Source organism: Penaeus vannamei, chromosome 6 (assembly GCF_042767895.1).
Source record: "Penaeus vannamei isolate JL-2024 chromosome 6, ASM4276789v1, whole genome shotgun sequence".
NCBI classification, from domain to species: Eukaryota; Metazoa; Arthropoda; class Malacostraca; order Decapoda; family Penaeidae; genus Penaeus; species Penaeus vannamei.
Genome location: NC_091554.1, coordinates 2,820,172 through 2,826,417, shown reverse-complemented (window position 1 = coordinate 2,826,417; position 6,246 = coordinate 2,820,172).

Below are 6,246 nucleotides of genomic sequence, written 5' to 3'. Positions count from 1 at the left end.
GTGTTCTTGCAAATAAATAGATAAATAAATAAAAAAATCAGCTAATTAAAATGTGCGAAGTTCCACTCTGTAGTAGTAACCCTCAATTAGGTACAGATGTTAGTCCATCGTAATTTGTATAACGAAATCGTAACTTGTAATCATAAACGCATCCTGAAAAGTCAGAGGCGCTCATCGGTAAGTAAAGTTTTTTCAAATGTTGACGGCACCAACCCGTTGCTACAGCATTTTTTCCAAAGCTGTCACTAATACTCAATTGTAAGTAAAATTTATGATGATGAGAATTGATCAATTATATGCTCAACTGTTAGCAAGTTTTCGATTCTCCCTGATCCTAAAAAGAATAAATATAATGTATACACACACAAACATATAGTTTCATATGCTGTGTTAAGCTCATATACTGTACTGTAAATACAAAAAACATGCACACGCATCGTTATCATAAAAAGTGAAACAAAAGACGGAAACAAAAGACAATCGACAGATGGTGACGTCACAATGGATTTTTTTTTCCAAATGTCGTATTTTTGTTTTTTTCCATGACTACACATGTTTTGATGCAAAAGAAAAGAAAATCCTCCGATGTCACTTCAGCTGGTCTTCTGGCTGGGCATCATCAAAGCCACAGTCCCATAGACTTTGCACCTTCACCCTGCAACACACACACTAGGAATAGTCGTATACTTTTTTAGATAATTCAAGTTTACAGGTTGAATGTCGCATTTTCTTGTTATACTTCTAATACATTTTCTATAAATAAATGAGGGTGCATTTCATGTTAAATTGTCATCGGCCAGAAGCAGTGGCTCTCTAATTATGCTATCATTAATGCATTTAATTGGTAAAACGTAACCCTTGATTAGTTATGATGATATAAAATGTACTTGAAGTACATCGACACGAGAAATACAATATCTATTAAATAAGAACCTATGAGTCTTGAAGAATAATGATATATATGAGTGAACATATCAATGATATTGAGATATGTAAGAAATAGAGTAATTTCATTCATTTTAATGTTTCCAGAAATAGTGAATGATGAGGCAGAATGATGTCATACTGATCTCAAGTTTTAAAACGGAGAATATAACACAACTGTATGTACATTTTATCCCAAAGTGCCAAGTGATACACCCTTTCAGGCCACCTAGCACGAGGTACGCACAGCTATGTAACTATTTCATCTCATCTGATGTACAAGAAGATATGCTTATGCTATATCCTAAATTCGGAATGTAATATTATTTTACGACCGTATATCAAATGTAACGATCAATGCCCAAGCCTTAGCAGTAAGAGAGAGAGAGAGAGAGAGAGAGAGAGAGACAGAGAGAGAGAGAGAGAGAGAGAGAGAGAGAGAGAGAGAGAGAGAGAGAGAGAGAGAGAGAGAGAGAGAGAGAGAGAGAGAGAGGTGGATAAATAAAGATTATTTTTGTCTGATCTAATCTAAAATTGTAATAAAATGTGATATAAACTGAAAACGGTTGCCGATGGCTATAGTCTGTCAAGGTGACATACGGATTTAATATTTTCATTTACATTCTTTGCGAGTATATAATTAGGTACCTTTCTGGTCTCTCTTATTGATAATATTGCTTGTGAATTTCTATATCTTACGCTTTTTCTAAATTCTCATTGTTACTCATACTATCGTATCTTAAAAAAAAAAGAGAAGGTCGACTTCTTATCACGCAGAAAGAGTACTGTGAACCCGGCTTAATTAACGGAGGAAATTATGTCGTCAGCCATATTTGTCTATTCTCTAATCTGTGGGTTGGTTTGTCACCAAAATTTCGCACAGTTTGGGGAAGGGAATGTTTAAGTTAAAATTTAATGTTTTGGCTGGCTAGGAATTATTAATTACGAAAAGTATGTTATCAAAATGGTCTTTTACTTCCCCAAAGTGTATATCCATGATTTATCTTTAACGAACCAGCATTATAAGGATTGCTCAAAAAGGTACTGAGAATCTGCCTTTAGATCATTTTTCTATTTTCATGTCAGCAATTTTTCCTCATGGATTTTATTATATATCTTCCTTTTTTGTAATGTTCTTAACAAATGTTACGATATTTCCAGCTGATTTCCTGCTTTAAATTCAAATAATGAGCTACCTTAACACAGGCTTTATATAAGACGAAGGCTGCACTCACGGTCTTGTACTACATCCATACAAAATTTTAGCGTGACTGCTGATTAGCAACTTATTTCAATTCACCGGTAATTTTTCTGCATCCTGAAAGCTAGTTTTACACATTTTGCTTTTTTTTTTGTTAGTCTCTTAACCGCTTAAGTTGATGGCCCTATAATATTTTTGCTTTTCTCTTTCTCTTTTCATTATTTTTTTCTGCCTGTGCTTCAAGGCACTGTTTTATTACTTCTGTGGTAAGAGTATTTTTTTCCATTTTACTTACATTCACTTTCATTTTACGCGACTTCAATTATTTATTTGAAATTCGTTGTCGACTCGTTTTTTAAAAACTACTCATGTGTGATATCATATACATTATATATAATTTCTGCATGTTTTTTCTTTTAAATTTTCACTTCACATATCTACTCAACATTCGTAGCATTTCTCTCTGTCTATCCCTATGCCTTATTTACTTTTGTTTACTTATTTCAAACAGACAACATACAAACATTTCGATATTTATCATTGCTATCGTTGTGTTATTACCACTTAAATCAACGTTGTTAATGTCTTCTTTCTTGCAATCGATCTGTCTCCTCAACGTCATTATCACTCTTACATTCTCCCTGGGTAGAACTTTGAGGTCATACATTAAATTATCTTTATTAGGCCTATTAAAAGAATCCCACTTCCTCATAATTTTTTCAAAATCCAAATACATCATCCGATTTTTCGTAATTGTTGCATAGAGGCCAAATAAGATTACTTTTTATAGGCAATATCAATAAAATGGGCAACTCAGCATGTATAAAAATGCAATTTTTAATGAAAATACAGCTAATAACTGGTAGATACACAGCGCATTTGAGTTTTTTTTTTAGTTTTACAGCTCGAAGACAGATTTCATTATTGGTCACTCCTCGGGGCAAGACCCACTGGTGCCACAGGTATATATTTTCCATTTTAGCGACTAACAAAGACAGAAAGGTAAATTGAAACATGCGTTGCAGTTCGAAGATATACTTTTAAGACATTTTGCGAACGGTGTGCTCTTCTGACGCATTTTCGTCGAACAAAAGAGAGAGAGAGAAAATCGATGGCGCGGCGATTTTCAAGTGCGTACTTTGATGAGGAACCAGATTTTTTGTAAATATGCTTTATCATTTAACTATATATAGATTTAATTATATTCATCTTTTAGTCTTTGTCTGCCTGCCTACTGTCGTCTGTCATTCAGTCAGTCTATATAACTATCGATTTAACTATACACACAAAAACATCATTGTGTGATTTCATTTGTATGCATTTGTCTTTTTTCCTCGGTCTCACCCTCCACCATCTCTCTCTCTCTCTCTCTCTTCCTCTCTCGTTTTGTTCCTCTCCCTTTCTTCTATTCCCTATTTCTCTCTCTCTCCCTATTCCCTGTGCTGTGCTGGCGCAGCGGTAAAGTGCTGGTCTAGCAATCTTGCGGACCTGCGTTCAATCCCACGCCCGGCCAGTGAGTGGTAACCCCGGCCACTCCTTGCGCACAGGGGAAGATTTGGGCAAAATAAAACAGACAGCATGTCACAGCAAAGGATATCCATTGTAATAAATGGAATTAAAACTAAATCTTAAAGCTTTAAATCCCTCTCTCTCTCTCTCCCTACTCCCTCTCTCTCTCTCCTCCCTCCCTCTCTCTCTTTCTCCCTACTCCCTCTCTCTCTCTCCTCCCTACTCCCTCTCTCCCTCCCTACTCCCTCTCCTTCCTCCCACAAATGCCCACATGCAGCGGACATGCAATTCCGTCTCCTTGCAAAAGCCGTTTTCTCGCGCGGCAAAAAACGGAGAACACCGATTCCCGACGTCAGCTGATGCTTATCTTTCACACCGCGTTACAGATAAGGTTGGGTACATTTTCCTTTTTTTTACTTTTTTCTTTTTCAGTGTATATGCGTGTATATGCATATGTATTTGTAATATACATACATACATATATATATATATATATATATATATATATATATATATATATATATATATATGTATGTGTATATATGTGTATATATGTATATCTATGTATATATATACATATATATATAGATATATATATATATTGTGTGTGTGTGTGTGTGTGTGTGTGTGTGTGTGTGTGTGTGTGTGTGTGTGTGTGTGCGTGCGTGTGCGCGCGTATGTATGTCTATATACATACATACCCCCATCTTTGTCTACATGTACATCACTACACCTGCCTCTCAAACCACCCACATAAATCTCCGCACACACATTCTACACACCCAGAGAAACCCTCCGGCAAAATCCTAATAGCAAACTTACCTTTCAGGTCCCATCTTCAGAAATCTTTATTTTCCTATCCTTGTTATTTACCAAAATAAAAAACAAAGGATATTCATTCTCCTCAACCCGGACTCCACCCGTGGTAAAGACCCGCTTCCAGTTTATCTGAAAGAGATCAGGTACATCAGTTATGTCCTGTTTCAAAAAGGAAAAAAACACGTTTCGAAAACGATATATCGAGAAAGTCCAACTTATTTTTCTGTTATAGTTGATGTAACAGCTTAAAGAAATTTAGTTTAAAAAATCTCTCAGATGCATGCTTAGAAAATAAGAAAGAATTTAAAAAGAGTTAAACATTTGTAAATGCAATTAATCATTTTTTTTCATAACGGGAAAAAGAATGAGATTTTAATTATTATTTTAGAAAAAACGTTATATATAAAGCCACCTGGGTCCCGAAAAAAGAAAACTGTATTTGAAATTTCCCATATTCTGTATTCCGTTCGAATTAATGCAAAATATGATGCTATACACCCCAAACATGAGGTAAGTGTTTTGTATGTAAATACAAAATGTGGTGTTGTTAAAACCTATATCTATATGCATATATATCATATGTGACATGTACATATATTCATATATAAAAAGAGGGAAACTAGAGAAAGACAGAGATAGAGAGGGAGGGAGAGAGAGAGAGAGAGAGGGGGGGGGGGAGAAGAGACAGGATCTATCACACAATTCTACTCAATTCCCAACTCTTCTTTCCTTCTTCCCTAGCTTAGTCACCTTCCCTCAGAATCCTCCCTCCCTCTTCCAACCCTTCCTCACCCCCCACCCGCCCATCAATCCTCCCAACTTCCCCATTCCACCTAATCTCTATCCTCCTCCCTCACCCTACCCCTACACACACCCTAAAGTCCCCTACATCCCTCTTCCCTACTCCCCCCTACCCCCCTTTCCTAATCCACCTCCACCTGCATTCCTGACCAATCGCAGACAGCGGTCCGCGACCCATGAAGACTTTCGGGATGTCTGAAACTTCTGCCCCGCGCCACCAACCACAACTGTAAACAGTCGATGAAGATTGTACGTTTACCTAAACTACCAAAATCAAACAACTAACAACAAACGCCTCACGCCTGTCCTTAACACTGCATCAAGGTAGCGGAATGTCTTATTTAACATGGATAAAGAAATTCCTTGTATATATTGCTTGTACAACGTAATTAATGGCAAAATGAAAAAAGTCTGCTTAACACAGTCCTAAGTTATCGGGTTCACTCAAAGCAGTGGATTAATATAGCGTTTTATGGCTGTCCAGCTGTCAGTACCCTAACCTTCCTACTTTTGTTCCTAGTGAACAAATTTTATTAGTTGCCGAGCTGTCTGCCAAACAGGATAGACTCAGATACCTCAGCAACAAAGATATTATATGCTTATAGTACAAGTATTACAGTATTATTATATTATGGGGAAGTGTGGGACCACAGACCCAGATGCCGATCCTGTCCATTGCATGAGAGATAGAATGAAAAACATCAAGATATAAGAAGAAAGCGAGAGATGAGATGAGAGAGGCAAAAATACGGGAAGAAAATGAGAGACGATGTAATGGAGAATAAATGAATGCGAGGCAAATGGAGAGAACGAGTGACTGACATAAAGAACATGACTCAACTAGAAATAATGAGAAACGGTCATAGAAAAAAGTCATACACAGACAGGAAGAACACAAGACAGGGATCGAAATATGATAATTGAAAACGAGAAGCAGATAAAGAGAACGGGATGCAAAAAAGGAAATAGACCGAGAAATAAAAAGAATTATA